The sequence below is a fragment of the Mobula hypostoma genome, chromosome 10 (assembly GCF_963921235.1).
Source record: "Mobula hypostoma chromosome 10, sMobHyp1.1, whole genome shotgun sequence".
Taxonomy (NCBI): Eukaryota; Metazoa; Chordata; class Chondrichthyes; order Myliobatiformes; family Myliobatidae; genus Mobula; species Mobula hypostoma.
Window position 1 is genome coordinate 42686733 of NC_086106.1, and position 16462 is coordinate 42703194.

Here is a 16462-nt window from a genome sequence, read left to right on the forward strand (position 1 = left end):
GGGGAGATCAAATACGAATGCAACGTGTGTTCGAAGCCCTTCGGTCATCCATTTAACCTAAAAGTATGCATTTTGTTTACAATCTTTCTACTTGTAGGAACAGGCACAGGCTTGCACTCTCAGCTCGGGCTACTCTTTGCACTGGAACTCTCATGTGCTTCCTCACTGCTGACAGGGGTGGGACGTGCAGAAGCACATCACTACTTGTGTGGAGGGCATTGTTCCCTCCTTCCCTCCACCAAGAAAGGGATTATTTGTGCCTGTTACACCGCTGCCATTCCAATCCACCATTCCAGTGGGACTCAACTGTCAAACAACTGGACATCAGTTCCCAGTTGTGGAGTCTTGACTGTCGGTGTGACAGGGGGTGGCTCGTCAAGAATCCCGTCAGGGCTCTCTCTCTCTCTCTCAGTCTCTTCTCCAGAGGGAGAAAGAACGATGGGAAAACTCGGGTCTGACGGGGAGATTTCTCTCTCTCTCGCTCTGATCTTCCGGAAAAATGAAACGCTCCCTGATGAGCTGTCCCGAGGCTCCTCAAAGGAGGGTCTACCAGAAGGGAGCTCGGGGGCTGCGACTGCCAGCCACGGAGAAGATGACTGCGAGACCCTGCAAGACGCTTCCCAAACCGACACCGGAATTCTCCACCGAGCCCGTAAAGCCCGGGCCGAGATGATGAGGTGGGAGAGGTAACGACCAAATAAATGGCGGGCAATCCGGTATTGGGTGGGTGGGGTTTGTCAGTCAGTCGCCGGTAGTGTTGTGGGTATTTGTGGGTCGGTCCGCTCATCATCCAAGTCGAGTTCTTAAATTTAGCCTCAGAATAGACGGTCGACCCTTGGGAGCAGAGATGAAGGAAAACATTTCCACCATGGACTAGCTGGGCCGAAGGGCTCGCTTATGCACTGCAGTTCATAAGGAAGCGGGGTTTGGAGTTTGATGCTTAATCTGATGTTTCCGTGTGGACGATCTCTTAGTTTTTGTCTGAGTGAGGGGTTTGGGGGGGTTCAGGGTTTGATGTTTAATCTGACGTTTCCATGTCGACGATCAGTTCGTTTTTATATGAGGGAGGGGATTCGGGGGGGACGGTGTTTTTGATGGTCAATCTGACGCTTCCATGTGGACGATCTGTTAGTTTATGTATGAGGGAGGGGATTCGGGGGCGGGGGGCTTGGGGTTTGATGTTCAATCTGACGTTTCCGTGTGCACGATCTGTTAGTTTATGTGTGAGGGAGGGGATTCGGGGGGTTTCAGATTTGATTTTCAATCTGATGTTTCTGTGTGGACGATCTGATAGTTTATGTGTGAGGGAGGGGATTCGGGAGGTTTCAGATTTGATGTTCAATCTCCCGTTTCCGTGTGGACCATTTGTTAGTTTTTGTGTGAGGGAGGGATTTGGGGTTTGATGGTCAATCTGAGTTTTCCTGTGGATGATCTGTTCGTTTTTGTGTGAGGGAGGGGATTGGGGGGGTTTGGGATTTGATGTTCAATCTGACGTTTCCATGTGGAAGATTGTTAGTTTTTGTGTGAGGGAGGGGATTGGGGGGGTTTGGGATTTGATGTTCAATCTGACGTTTCCATGTGGAAGATTGTTAGTTTTTGTGTGAGGGAAGGGGATTGGGGGGGTTTGGGATTTGATGTTCAATCTCCCGTTTCCGTGTGGATGATTTGATAGTTTTTGTGTGAGGGAGGGATTTGGGGTTTGATGTTCAATCTGAGTTTCCGTGTGGACGGTCTGTTAGTTTTTGTGTGAGGGAGGGGATTGGGGGGGTTTGGGATTTGATGTTCAATCTCACGTTTCCGTGTAGACGATCTGTTAGTTTTTGTGTGAGGGAGGGATTTGGGGGGTGTTTGGGGTTCGATGTTCAATACGATGTGTCTGTGTTGACGATCTGTTAGTTTTTGTGTGAGGGAGCGATTGGGGGGGTTTGGGATTTGATGTTCAATCTCCCGTTTCCGTGTGGATGATTTGATAGTTTTTGTGTGAGGGAGGGATTTGGGGTTTGATGTTCAATCTGAGTTTCCGTGTGGACGGTCTGTTAGTTTTTGTGTGAGGGAGGGGATTGTGGGGGTTTGGGGTTTGATGTTCAATCTGACGTTTCCGTGTGGACGATCTCTTAGTTTTTTTGTGAGTGTGGGCATGGGGGTGCAGTTAGGGTTTGATGTTCACTCTGAAGTTTCCGTGTGGACGATCTGTTAGTTTTTGTGTGAGAGAGGAGATTGGGGAGGGGGGATTTGGGGTTTGATGTTTAATCTGAAGTTTCCATGTAGACGATCAGTCCGTTTTTGTGTGAGGGAGGGGTTTTGTTGTTTGATGTTCAATCTGATGTTTCCGTTTGGACGATCAGTTAGCTTTTGTGTGAGGAAGGGGATTCGGGGGGTGGTGGGGGGGGTGTTGGGTTTGATGGTCAATCTGAAGTTCCCCTGTGGATGATCTGTTAGTTTTTGTGTGAGGGAGGAGATTGGGGTGGTTTGGGATTTGATGGTCAATCTCACGTTTCCGTGTAGACGATCTGTTGGTTTTTGTGTGAGAGAGGGGATTGGGGGGTGTTTGGGGTTTGATGGTCAATCTGAAGTTTCTGTGCGGACAATTCTATCTCCTGTGATCAGAATTCCTATCTCCTTTACCACAGCATTGGAGAGGGATAGTAACAGACAAGTTAGGAAAACGTTTAATTGGAGTAAGGGGGAATATGAGGCTATCAGGCAGGAACTTGGAAGCAGAAATTGGGAACAGAGATTCTCAGGGAAATCTACGGTGAAGTGTGGCAAATGCTGAGGGGATATTTGCGTGGAGTTCTGCTTCGAGACGTTCCAATGAGGCAGGGAAAGGACGGTCGGTAACAGGAACCGTGCCGTAGAAAGGCTGTTGTAAATCTAGTCAAGAAGAAAAGCTCGCGAAAGGTTTAAGAAACTATGTAGTGATGGAGATCTGGAAGATTATAAAGCCAGCAGGAAGGAGTTTGAGAATGAAATTAGGAGAGCCGGAAGGGGCCATGAGAACTTCGGAGCACCCCGAGGTGTCATGGCGCCTTGCCGTTGGCGGCGTTACCGTGGCCCCCGTTTGAGGTTGCGAGGAGAGCGAGTCCCACCTGGCGCGGAATTATTGGGACCCCTTTCGGTTCCCGAGCCAGGAGCTCGGCCTGTGGCGGAGTCTAACTGACCGGCCAACCATGCCTGGTGTCGGTGACTGGCCTCGGCCCCATTCGGACCAAAAGCGCAGCCGAATCTGTTGCTTTGCCTCGGGTCTGACGGGGAGATTTCTCTCTCTCGCTCTGATCTTCCGGAAAAATGAAACGCTCCCTGGACGAGCTGTCCCGAGGCTCCTCAAAGGAGGGTCTTCCAGAAGGGAGCTCGGGGGCTGCGACTGCCAGCCACGGGGAAGATGACTGCGAGACCCTGCAAGACGCTTCCCACCCCGACACCGGAATTCTCTGCCGAGCCCGTAAAGCCCGGGCCGAGATGATGAGGCGGGAGAGGTAACGACCAAATAAATGGCAGGCAATCCGGTATTGGGTGGGTGGGGTGTGTTTGTCCGTCGCCGGTAGTGTTGTGGGCGGGTGGGAGGGTGTTTGTGGGTCGGTCCGCTCATCATCCAAGTCGAGTTCTTAAATTTAGCCTCAGAATAGACGGTCGACCCTTGGGAGCAGAGATGAAGGAAAACATTTCCACCATGGACTAGATGGGCCGAAGGGCTCGCTTATGTACTGCAGTGCTGCCTGCGGAGGGCCCTCCTCGGCCAGAGGGCGCCGAGTCTGGGGAATGCGTTGTCACAAGATGGCGGACGAGGCCAAAGTGGGGTTGGTGCCGCCTTGTCGAGTCAGAGCTTCAGAGGTTATGGGGAGAAAGCTGGAGACTGGGGTTGAGAGGGAAAATAAAGGATCAGGGATTAAATATTACGTTTTCCTGTACTAGGAACTTGCTGTGGTGTGTTTGTCAGGACTCAACATATGAAAAACATTCAAAAATGATAAAGAATTGACTTTATTTCTTACATCCTTCACATACATGAGGAGAAAAAATCTTTTATGTCATGTCTCCGTCTAAATGTGCCATGTGCAAATTATACTATTTTCCTGTGCTCCTTCCTCATGGTTGAGGGGTAATAAATGTTCCTGAACCTGGGGTGTGGGTCCTGAGGCTCCTGTACGTCCTTCCTGATGGTTGAGGAGTAATAGGTGTTCCTGAACCTGGTGGTGTGGCTTATGAAGCTCCTTCACATCTGTCCTGATGGCTGAGGGGTAATAACTGTTTCTGAACCTGGTGATGTTGTTTCTGAAGCTCCTGTACCTCCTTCCTGATGGTTGAGTGGTAAGAACTGTTTCTGAACCTGGTGGTGTGGGACATAAGGCTCCAGTACATCCGTTCTGATGGTTGAGGGGGTAACAACTGCTCCTGGTGATGTTGTTTCTGAAGCTCCTGTACCTCCTTCCTGATGGTTGAGGGGGTAATAACTGTTTCTGAACCTCGTGGTGTGAGTCATGAGGCTCCTCTACCTCCTACCTCATGGTTGTGTGAGTAATAATTGTTCATGAAACTGATGGTGTGGGTCCTTGGGCTCCTGTGTCTTCTCCTTGATGGTTGGGGGGTAATAACTGTTTCTGAACCTGGTGATGTGGGTCCTGACATTCCTGTACCTCCTTCCTGATGGTTCAGGGGTAATAAATATCCCTCCCTCACTCTCCCCCTACCTCCCTCACTCTCCCCCTACCTCCCTCACTCTCCCCCTCCCTCCCTCACTATCCCCTTCTCCCTCCCTCACTCTCCTGTCACCCTCCTTCCCTCACGCTCCCGTCATCCTCCCTCCCTCCCTCACTATCCTGTCACCATCCCTCCCTCACTCTCCAGTCACCCTCCCTTCCTCACTCTCCCCCTCTCACTCTCTCGCTCTCCCTCCCTCCCTCACTCACTCTCCCCTCTCCTTCCCTCACTCTCTCCCTCCCTCACTCTCTCCCTCCCTCACTCTCCCCCTCCTTTCCTCACTCTCCTCCTCCCCCTCCCTTATTCTCCCTCTCCCTCTCTCCCTCCGTCACTCTCCGTCCATCCCCCTCACTCTCCCTCTTCCTCCCTCCCTCCCTCCCTCAATCTACCTCTTCCTCCCTCCCTCCTTCCATCCCTCCCTTTCTCTCCCCTCCCTCCCTCACTCTCCCTTCCTCTTTCCCTCACTCTCCCTTCCTCTTTCCCTCACTCTCCCCCTCTTCCTCTCTCCCTCACTCTCCCCTCTTCCTCTCTCCTTCACTCTCCCCTCTCCCTCCCTCAGTATCCCCTCCCTCACTCTCCCCCGCCATCCCTCCCTCAGTCTGTCCTCTCCCTCACCCTCCTCCTCTCCATCCCTCACTCCCCCTCTCTCCCTCCCTCACTCCCCCTCTCTCCCTCCCTCACTCCCCCTCGCTCCCTCCCTCACTCTCCCTCTTTCCCTCCCTCACTCACCCTCTCTCTCCCTCATGCTCCTCTCCCCCACTCCCTCACTCTCCCCTCTCCCTCACCCTCCTCCTCTCCCTCCCTCACTCTCTCTCTCTCCCTCCCTCACACTCACCCTCTCTCTCACTCTCACCTCTCCCTCCCTCATTCTCCCCCTCTCCCTCCCTCACTCTCCCTTCCTCCGTCACTCTCCCTCTCTCCCTCACACTCCCTTCCACCGTCACTCTCCCTCCCTCCCTCACTCTCGCCGCTCTCTCCCTCCCTTACTCTCCCCTCTCCCTCCCTCCCTCACTCACTCCCTCCCTCCCACACTCGCCCCCTCCCTCCCACACGCTCCCTCACTCGCCCCTCCCTCCCTCACTCTCCCCTTTCTATCCCTCCCTCTCCCCATCTCCCTCCCTCACTCTCCCCATCTCCCTCCCTCCCTCTCCCGCTCTCCCTCCCTCTCCCGCTCTCCCTCTCTCCCTCACTCTCCCCCTCTCCCTCCCTCACTTCCCCCTCTCCCTCCCTCACTCTCCCCCTCTCCCTCCCTCACACTCCCCTCTCCCTCCCTCTCCCCTCTCCCTCCCTTACTCTCACTCTCACTCCCCTTCTCCCTCACACTCCCCCCTCCCTCCTTCTCCCCCTCTCCCTCCCTCCCTCTCCCCCTCTCCCTCCCTCCCTCTCCCCCTCTCCCTCCCTCCCTCTCCCCATCTCCCTCCTTCACTCTCCCGCTCTCCCTCCCTCACTCTGCTATCCCTCCTTCACGCTCCCCCCTCCCTCACTCTCCCCCTCCCTCCCTCTCCCCTTCTTCCTCGCTCACTCTCACCCTCCCTCTCCCTCCCTCACTCTCCTCTCTCCCTCCCTCCCTCACTCTCCCCTCTCCCTCCATCACTCTCCCCCTCCCTCCCTCACTCTCGCCTCTCTCTCCCTCCCTCACTCTCCCCCTCTCCCTCCCTCACTATCCCTTCCTCCGTCACTCTCCCCCTCTCCCTCCCTCAGTCCCTTCCTCCATCACTCTCCCTCACTCCCTCACTCCGCCTCTCCCTCCCTCACCCTCGCCTCTCTCTCCCTCCCTCACTCTCCCCTCACCCTCCCTCCCTCACTCTCCCCTCTGCCTCCCTCACTCTCCCCCTCTCCCTCTCTTTCTCTCCCCTCTCCCTCCCTCACTCTCTCCCTCTCCCTCCCTCATACTCCCTCACTCTCTCTCTCCCTCTCTCCCTCACTCTCCCCCTCCCACCCTCACTCTCCCCTCTCCTTCCCTCACACTCCCTCCGTCACTCTCCCTCCCTCCCTCACTCCGCCTCTCTCTCCCTCCCTCACTCTCACCTCTCTCTCCCACTCACTCTCCCCTCTCCTTCCCCTCTCCTTCCCTCACTCTCCTCCTCCCTCCCTCACTCTCCCACCTTCCCTCCCTCACTCTCCCCCTCCCTTCCTCACTCTCCTCCTCCCCCTCCCTTATTCTCCCTTTCCCGCTCTCCCTCCGTTATCTCCGTCCATCCCTCCCTCAGTCTCCCTCTTCCTCCCTCCCTCCCTCAATCTACCTCTTCCTCCCTCCCTCCTTCCATCCCTCCCTTTCTCTCCCCTCCCTCCCTCACTCTCCCGCTCTCCCTCCCTGACTCTCCCTCCCTCCCTGACTCTCCCCTCCCTCACTATCCCCTCTTCCTCTCTCCCTCACTCTCCCCTCTTCCTCTCTCCCTCACTCTCCCCTCTTCCTCTCTCCCTCACTCTCCCCTCTTCCTCTCTCCCTCACTCTCCCCTCTTCCTCCCTCCCTCACTCTCCTCTCCCTCACTCCCTCACTCTCCCCTCTCCCTCACCCTCCTCCTCTTCCTCCCTCACTCTCCCCCCACACTCACTTTCTCACTCTCCCTCCCACCCTCACTCTCCCCCTCTCACTCCCTCACTCTCCCCCTCTCACTCCCTCACTCTCCCTTCCTCGGTCACTCTCCCTCTCTCCCTCACACTCCCTTCCTCCGTCACTCTCCCTCACTCTCGCCACTCTCTCCCTCCCTTACTCACCCTCTCCCTCCTTCCCTCACTCGCCCCCTCCATCCCACACTCGCCCCCTCCATCCCTCACTCGCTCACTCCCTCCCTCACTCTCCCCTTTCCATCCCTCCCTCTCCCCTCTCCCGCTTTCACTCTCCCCCTCTCACTCTCCCCTTTCCATCCCTCCCTCTCCCCATCTCCCTCCCTCACTCTCCCCTCTCCCTCCCTCCCTCCCTCCCTCCCCCTTTCCCATCCTCACTCTCCCCATCTCCCTCCCTCACTCTCCCCATCTCCCTCCCTCTCCCTCCCCCTTTCCCATCCTCACTCTCCCCATCTCCCTCCCTCACTCTCCTGCTCTCCCTCCCTCTCCCTCCCTCCCTCACTCTCCCCCTCTCCCTCCCTCACTCTCCCCCTCTCCCTCCCTCACTCTCCCCCTCTCCCTACCTCAGTCCTTTCCTCCATCACTCTCCCTCCCTCCGTCACTCCGCCTCTCACTCTCCCTCCCTCACCCTCGCCTCTCTCTCCCTCCCTCACTCTCCCCTCTCCCTCCCTCACTCTCCCCATCTCCCTCCCTCACTCTCCCCATCTCCCTCCCTCACTCTCCCCATCTCCCTCCCTCACTCTCCCCCTGTCCCTCCCTCACTCTCCCCCTGTCCCTCCCTCACTCTCCCCATCTCCCTCCCTCACTCTCCCCATCTCCCTCCCTCACTCTCCCCATCTCCCTCCCTCACTTCCCCTCTCCCTCCCTCGCCCTCCCCTCTCCCTCCCTCTCCCCTCTCCCTCCCTTACTCTCACTCTCAGTCCCCCTCTCCCTCACACTCCCCCTCTCCCTCCCTCTCCTCCTCTCCCCATCTCCCTCACTCTCCCACTCTCCCTCCCTCACTCTCCACTTCTCCCTCCCTCACTCTGCTATCCCTCCTTCACGCTCCACCCTCCCTCACTTTCCCCCTCTCCCTCCCTCACTCTCCCCCTCCCTCCCTCTCCCCTTCTTCCTCGCTCACTCTCACCCTCCCTCTCCCTCCCTCACTCTCCCTCTCCCTCCCTCCCTCATGCTCACCTCTCCCTCACCCCCTCCTTTCCCTCCATCACTCTCCCCCTCCCTCCCTCACTCACTGTCGCCTCTCTCCCTCCCTCACTCTCCCCCTCTCCCTCCCTCACTCTGCCTTCCTCCATCACTCTCCCACCCTCACTCTCCCCCTCTCCCTCCCTCAGTCCCTTCCTCCATCACTCTCCTCCCTCCATCACTCTCCCTCCCTCCATCACTCTCCCTCCCTCCATCACTCTCCCTCCCTCCCTCACTCTCACCTCTCCCTCCCTCACTCTCAACCCTCTCACTCTCCCCCTCCCTCCCTCACACTCCCTTCCTCCGTCACTCTCCCTCCCTCCCTCACTCTCGCCTCTCTCTCCCTCCCTTACTCTACCCTCTCCCTCCATCCCACACTCGCCCCCTCCCTCCCTCACTCGCCCACTCCCTCCCTCACTCGCCCACTCCCTCCCTCACTCGCCCACTCCCTCACTCACTCTCCCCTTTCCATCCCTCCCTCTCCCCATCTCCCTCCCTCTCACTCCCTCACCCTACCTCCCCCTCACTCTCCCCTCTGCCACACTCCCTCACTCTCCCCCTCTCCCTCCCTCTCTCACACTCTCCCCCTCTCCTTCCCTCACTCTCCCTCTTTCCCTCGCCTCCTCCATCACTCTCCCCCTCCTTCCCCCCTCACTCTCGCCTCTCTCTCCCTCCCTCACTCACTCTCCCCTCTGCTTCCCTCACTCTCTCCCTCCCTCACTCTCTCCCTCCCTCACTCTCCCACCTTCCCTCCCTCACTCTCCCCCTCCTTTCCTCACTCTCCTCCTCCCCCTCCCTTATTCTCCCTCTCCCTCTCTCCCTCCGTCACTCTCCGTCCATCCCCCTCACTCTCCCTCTTCCTCCCTCCCTCCCTCCCTCAATCTACCTCTTCCTCCCTCCCTCCTTCCATCCCTCCCTTTCTCTCCCCTCCCTCCCTCACTCTCGCCCTCCCTCACTCTCCCTTCCTCTTTCCCTCACTCTCCCCTCTTCCTCTCTCCCTCACTCTCCCCTCTTCCTCTCTCCCTCACTCTCCCCTCTTCCTCTCTCCTTCACTCTCCCCTCTCCCTCCCTCAGTATCCCCTCCCTCCCTCTCCCCCGCCATCCCTCCCTCAGTCTGTCCTCTCCCTCACCCTCCTCCTCTCCGTCCCTCACTCCCCCTCTCTCCCTCCCTCACTCCCCCTCTCTCCCTCCCTCACTCCCCCTCTCTCCCTCCCTCACTCCCCCTCGCTCCCTCCCTCACTCCCCCTCGCTCCCTCCCTCACTCTCCCTCTTTCCCTCCCTCACTCACCCTCTCTCTCTCCCTCATGCTCCTCTCCCCCACTCCCTCACTCTCCCCTCTCCTTCACCCTCCTCCTCTCCCTCCCTCACTCTCTCTCTCCCTCCCTCACACTCACCCTCTCTCTCACTCTCACCTCTCCCTCCCTCATTCTCCCCCTCTCCCTCCCTCACTCTCCCTTCCTCCGTCACTCTCCCTCTCTCCCTCACACTCCCTTCCACCGTCACTCTCCCTCCCTCCCTCACTCTCGCCGCTCTCTCCCTCCCTTACTCTCCCCTCTCCCTCCCTCCCTCACTCACCCCCTCCCTCCCACACTCGCCCCCTCCCTCCCACACGCTCCCTCCCTCCCACACTCGCCCCCTCCCTCCCTCACTCGCCCATCCCTCCCTCACTCTCCCCTTTCTATCCCTCCCTCTCCCCATCTCCCTCCCTCCCTCTCCCGCTCTCCCTCCCTCTCCCGCTCTCCCTCTCTCCCTCACTCTCCCCCTCTCCCTCCCTCACTTCCCCCTCTCCCTCCCTCACTCTCCCCCTCTCCCTCCCTCCCTCTCCCGCTCTCCCTCCCTCTCCCGCTCTCCCTCTCTCCCTCACTCTCCCCCTCTCCCTCCCTCACTCTCCCCCTCTCCCTCCCTCACTCTCCCCATCTCCCTCCCTCACTCTCCCCATCTCCCTCCCTCCCTCTCCCGCTCTCCCTCCCTCTCCCCCTCTCCCTCCCTCACTTCCCCCTCTCCCTCCCTCACTCTCCCCCTCTCCCTCCCTCACACTCCCCTCTCCCTCCCTCTCCCCTCTCCCTCCCTTACTCTCACTCTCACTCCCCTTCTCCCTCACACTCCCCCCTCCCTCCTTCTCCCCCTCTCCCTCCCTCCCTCTCCCCATCTCCCTCCTTCACTCTCCCGCTCTCCCTCCCTCACTCTGCTATCCCTCCTTCACGCTCTCCCTCCCTCACTCTGCTATCCCTCCTTCACGCTCCCCCCTCCCTCACTCTCCCCCTCCCTCCCTCTCCCCTTCTTCCTTGCTCACTCTCACCCTCCCTCTCTCTCCCTCACTCTCCTCTCTCCCTCCCTCCCTCACTCTCCCCTCTCCCTCACCCCCCTCCTCTCCCTCCATCACTCTCCCCCTCCCTCCCTCACTCTCCTCTCTCCCTCCCTCCCTCACTCTCCCCTCTCCCTCACCCCCTCCTCTCCCTCCATCACTCTCCCCCTCCCTCCCTCACTCTCGCCTCTCTCTCCCTCCCTCACTCTCCCCCTCTCCCTCCCTCACTATCCCTTCCTCCGTCACTCTCCCCCTCTCCCTCCCTCAGTCCCTTCCTCCATCACTCTCCCTCACTCCCTCACTCTGCCTCTCCCTCCCTCACCCTCGCCTCTCTCTCCCTCCCTCACTCTCCCCTCACCCTCCCTCCCTCACTCTCCCCTCTGCCTCCCTCACTCTCCCCCTCTCCCTCTCTTTCTCTCCCCTCTCCCTCCCTCACTCTCTCCCTCTCCCTCCCTCATACTCCCTCACTCTCTCTCTCCCTCTCTCCCTCACTCTCCCCCTCCCACCCTCACTCTCCCCTCTCCTTCCCTCACACTCCCTCCGTCACTCTCCCTCCCTCCCTCACTCCGCCTCTCTCTCCCTCCCTCACTCTCACCTCTCTCTCCCACTCACTCTCCCCTCTCCTTCCCCTCTCCTTCCCTCACTCTCCTCCTCCCTCCCTCACTCTCCCACCTTCCCTCCCTCACTCTCCCCCTCCCTTCCTCACTCTCCTCCTCCCCCTCCCTTATTCTCCCTTTCCCTCTCTCCCTCCGTCATCTCCGTCCATCCCTCCCTCAGTCTCCCTCTTCCTCCCTCCCTCCCTCAATCTACCTCTTCCTCCCTCCCTCCTTCCATCCCTCCCTTTCTCTCCCCTCCCTCCCTCACTCTCCCGCTCTCCCTCCCTCCCTGACTCTCCCCTCCCTCACTCTCCCTCCCTCTTTCCCTCACTCTCCCTCTCTTCCTCTCTCCCTCACTCCCCCTCTCTCCCTCCCTCACTCCCCCTCGCTCCCTCCCTCACTCTCCCTCTTTCCCTCCCTCACTCACCCTCTCTCTCCCTCATGCTCCTCTCCCCCACTCCCTCACTCTCCCCTCTCCCTCACCCTCCTCCTCTCCCTCCCTCACTCTCTCTCTCTCCCTCCCTCACACTCACCCTCTCTCTCACTCTCACCTCTCCCTCCCTCATTCTCCCCCTCTCCCTCCCTCACTCTCCCTTCCTCCGTCACTCTCCCTCTCTCCCTCACACTCCCTTCCACCGTCACTCTCCCTCCCTCCCTCACTCTCGCCGCTCTCTCCCTCCCTTACTCTCCCCTCTCCCTCCCTCCCTCACTCACTCCCTCCCTCCCACACTCGCCCCCTCCCTCCCACACGCTCCCTCACTCGCCCCTCCCTCCCTCACTCTCCCCTTTCTATCCCTCCCTCTCCCCATCTCCCTCCCTCACTCTCCCCATCTCCCTCCCTCCCTCTCCCGCTCTCCCTCCCTCTCCCGCTCTCCCTCTCTCCCTCACTCTCCCCCTCTCCCTCCCTCACTTCCCCCTCTCCCTCCCTCACTCTCCCCCTCTCCCTCCCTCACACTCCCCTCTCCCTCCCTCTCCCCTCTCCCTCCCTTACTCTCACTCTCACTCCCCTTCTCCCTCACACTCCCCCCTCCCTCCTTCTCCCCCTCTCCCTCCCTCCCTCTCCCCCTCTCCCTCCCTCCCTCTCCCCATCTCCCTCCTTCACTCTCCCGCTCTCCCTCCCTCACTCTGCTATCCCTCCTTCACGCTCCCCCCTCCCTCACTCTCCCCCTCCCTCCCTCTCCCCTTCTTCCTCGCTCACTCTCACCCTGCCTCTCCCTCCCTCACTCTCCTCTCTCCCTCCCTCCCTCACTCTCCCCCTCTCCCTCCCTCACTATCCCTTCCTCCGTCACTCTCCCCCTCTCCCTCCCTCAGTCCCTTCCTCCATCACTCTCCCTCCCTCCGTCACTCCGCCTCTCACTCTCCCTCCCTCACCCTCGCCTCTCTCTCCCTCCCTCACTCTCCCCTCTCCCTCCCTCACTCTCCCCATCTCCCTCCCTCACTCTCCCCATCTCCCTCCCTCACTCTCCCCATCTCCCTCCCTCACTCTCCCCCTGTCCCTCCCTCACTCTCCCCATCTCCCTCCCTCACTCTCCCCATCTCCCTCCCTCACTCTCCCCATCTCCCTCCCTCACTCTCCCCATCTCCCTCCCTCACTCTCCCCATCTCCCTCCCTCACTTCCCCTCTCCCTCCCTCGCCCTCCCCTCTCCCTCCCTCTCCCCTCTCCCTCCCTTACTCTCACTCTCAGTCCCCCTCTCCCTCACACTCCCCCTCTCCCTCCCTCTCCTCCTCTCCCCATCTCCCTCACTCTCCCACACTCCCTCCCTCACTCTCCACTTCTCCCTCCCTCACTCTGCTATCCCTCCTTCACGCTCCACCCTCCCTCACTTTCCCCCTCTCCCTCCCTCACTCTCCCCCTCCCTCCCTCTCCCCTTCTTCCTCGCTCACTCTCACCCTCCCTCTCCCTCCCTCACTCTCCCTCTCCCTCCCTCCCTCATGCTCACCTCTCCCTCACCCCCTCCTTTCCCTCCATCACTCTCCCCCTCCCTCCCTCACTCACTGTCGCCTCTCTCCCTCCCTCACTCTCCCCCTCTCCCTCCCTCACTCTGCCTTCCTCCATCACTCTCCCACCCTCACTCTCCCCCTCTCCCTCCCTCAGTCCCTTCCTCCATCACTCTCCTCCCTCCATCACTCTCCCTCCCTCCATCACTCTCCCTCCCTCCCTCACTCTCCCTCCCTCCCTCACTCTCACCTCTCCCTCCCTCACTCTCAACCCTCTCACTCTCCCCCTCCCTCCCTCACACTCCCTTCCTCCGTCACTCTCCCTCCCTCCCTCACTCTCGCCTCTCTCTCCCTCCCTTACTCTACCCTCTCCCTCCATCCCACACTCGCCCCCTCCCTCCCTCACTCGCCCACTCCCTCCCTCACTCGCCCACTCCCTCACTCACTCTCCCCTTTCCATCCCTCCCTCTCCCCATCTCCCTCCCTCTCACTCCCTCACCCTACCTCCCCCTCACTCTCCCCTCTGCCACACTCCCTCACTCTCCCCCTCTCCCTCCCTCTCTCACACTCTCCCCCTCTCCTTCCCTCACTCTCCCTCTTTCCCTCGCCTCCTCCATCACTCTCCCCCTCCTTCCCCCCTCACTCTCGCCTCTCTCTCCCTCCCTCACTCACTCTCCCCTCTGCTTCCCTCACTCTCTCCCTCCCTCACTCTCTCCCTCCCTCACTCTCCCACCTTCCCTCCCTCACTCTCCCCCTCCTTTCCTCACTCTCCTCCTCCCCCTCCCTTATTCTCCCTCTCCCTCTCTCCCTCCGTCACTCTCCGTCCATCCCCCTCACTCTCCCTCTTCCTCCCTCCCTCCCTCCCTCAATCTACCTCTTCCTCCCTCCCTCCTTCCATCCCTCCCTTTCTCTCCCCTCCCTCCCTCACTCTCGCCCTCCCTCACTCTCCCTTCCTCTTTCCCTCACTCTCCCCTCTTCCTCTCTCCCTCACTCTCCCCTCTTCCTCTCTCCTTCACTCTCCCCTCTCCCTCCCTCAGTATCCCCTCCCTCCCTCTCCCCCGCCATCCCTCCCTCAGTCTGTCCTCTCCCTCACCCTCCTCCTCTCCGTCCCTCACTCCCCCTCTCTCCGTCCCTCACTCCCCCTCTCTCCCTCCCTCACTCTCCCTCGCTCCCTCCCTCACTCCCCCTCGCTCCCTCCCTCACTCTCCCTCTTTCCCTCCCTCACTCACCCTCTCTCTCTCCCTCATGCTCCTCTCCCCCACTCCCTCACTCTCCCCTCTCCTTCACCCTCCTCCTCTCCCTCCCTCACTCTCTCTCTCCCTCCCTCACACTCACCCTCTCTCTCACTCTCACCTCTCCCTCCCTCATTCTCCCCCTCTCCCTCCCTCACTCTCCCTTCCTCCGTCACTCTCCCTCTCTCCCTCACACTCCCTTCCACCGTCACTCTCCCTCCCTCCCTCACTCTCGCCGCTCTCTCCCTCCCTTACTCTCCCCTCTCCCTCCCTCCCTCACTCACCCCCTCCCTCCCACACTCGCCCCCTCCCTCCCACACGCTCCCTCCCTCCCACACTCGCCCCCTCCCTCCCTCACTCGCCCATCCCTCCCTCACTCTCCCCTTTCTATCCCTCCCTCTCCCCATCTCCCTCCCTCCCTCTCCCGCTCTCCCTCCCTCTCCCGCTCTCCCTCTCTCCCTCACTCTCCCCCTCTCCCTCCCTCACTTCCCCCTCTCCCTCCCTCACTCTCCCCCTCTCCCTCCCTCCCTCTCCCGCTCTCCCTCCCTCTCCCGCTCTCCCTCTCTCCCTCACTCTCCCCCTCTCCCTCCCTCACTTCCCCCTCTCCCTCCCTCACTCTCCCCCTCTCCCTCCCTCACTCTCCCCATCTCCCTCCCTCCCTCTCCCGCTCTCCCTCCCTCTCCCGCTCTCCCTCTCTCCCTCACTCTCCCCCTCTCCCTCCCTCACTTCCCCCTCTCCCTCCCTCACTCTCCCCCTCTCCCTCCCTCACACTCCCCTCTCCCTCCCTCTCCCCTCTCCCTCCCTTACTCTCACTCTCACTCCCCTTCTCCCTCACACTCCCCCCTCCCTCCTTCTCCCCCTCTCCCTCCCTCCCTCTCCCCATCTCCCTCCTTCACTCTCCCGCTCTCCCTCCCTCACTCTGCTATCCCTCCTTCACGCTCTCCCTCCCTCACTCTGCTATCCCTCCTTCACGCTCCCCCCTCCCTCACTCTCCCCCTCCCTCCCTCTCCCCTTCTTCCTTGCTCACTCTCACCCTCCCTCTCCCTCCCTCACTCTCCTCTCTCCCTCCCTCCCTCACTCTCCCCTCTCCCTCACCCCCCTCCTCTCCCTCCATCACTCTCCCCCTCCCTCCCTCACTCTCCTCTCTCCCTCCCTCCCTCACTCTCCCCTCTCCCTCACCCCCTCCTCTCCCTCCATCACTCTCCCCCTCCCTCCCTCACTCTCGCCTCTCTCTCCCTCCCTCACTCTCCCCCTCTCCCTCCCTCACTATCCCTTCCTCCGTCACTCTCCCCCTCTCCCTCCCTCAGTCCCTTCCTCCATCACTCTCCCTCACTCCCTCACTCTGCCTCTCCCTCCCTCACCCTCGCCTCTCTCTCCCTCCCTCACTCTCCCCTCTCTCTCCCTCCCTCACTCTCCCCTCACCCTCCCTCCCTCACTCTCCCCTCTGCCTCCCTCACTCTCCCCCTCTCCCTCTCTTTCTCTCCCCTCTCCCTCCCTCACTCTCTCCCTCTCCCTCCCTCATACTCCCTCACTCTCTCTCTCCCTCTCTCCCTCACTCTCCCCCTCCCACCCTCACTCTCCCCTCTCCTTCCCTCACACTCCCTCCGTCACTCTCCCTCCCTCCCTCACTCCGCCTCTCTCTCCCTCCCTCACTCTCACCTCTCTCTCCCACTCACTCTCCCCTCTCCTTCCCCTCTCCTTCCCTCACTCTCCTCCTCCCTCCCTCACTCTCCCCTCACCCTCCCTCCCTCACTCTCCCCCTCTCCCTCTCTTTCTCTCCCCTCTCCCTCCCTCACTCTCTCCCTCTCCCTCCCTCATACTCCCTCACTCTCTTTCTCCCTCTCTCCCTCACTCTCCCCCTCCCACCCTCACTCTCCCCTCTCCTTCCCTCACACTCCCTCCGTCACTCTCCCTCCCTCCCTCACTCCGCCTCTCTCTCCC

At 60.3% G+C, this 16462-nt stretch overlaps 1 protein-coding gene across 1 annotated transcript in view; it reads left to right on the top strand.

Annotated features, from left to right (window-relative positions):
- Positions 1 to 3425: 3425 nt before the first annotated feature.
- LOC134352871 (tubulin polyglutamylase ttll6-like) overlaps positions 3426 to 16462 on the top strand; it is a 137051-nt gene continuing 124014 nt past the window's right edge. Inside the window, exon 1 of the mRNA XM_063060416.1 lies at positions 3426 to 3476. The gene's annotated coding sequence lies outside the window, so the exon portion shown is untranslated. The remainder of the gene's footprint in view (positions 3477 to 16462) is intronic.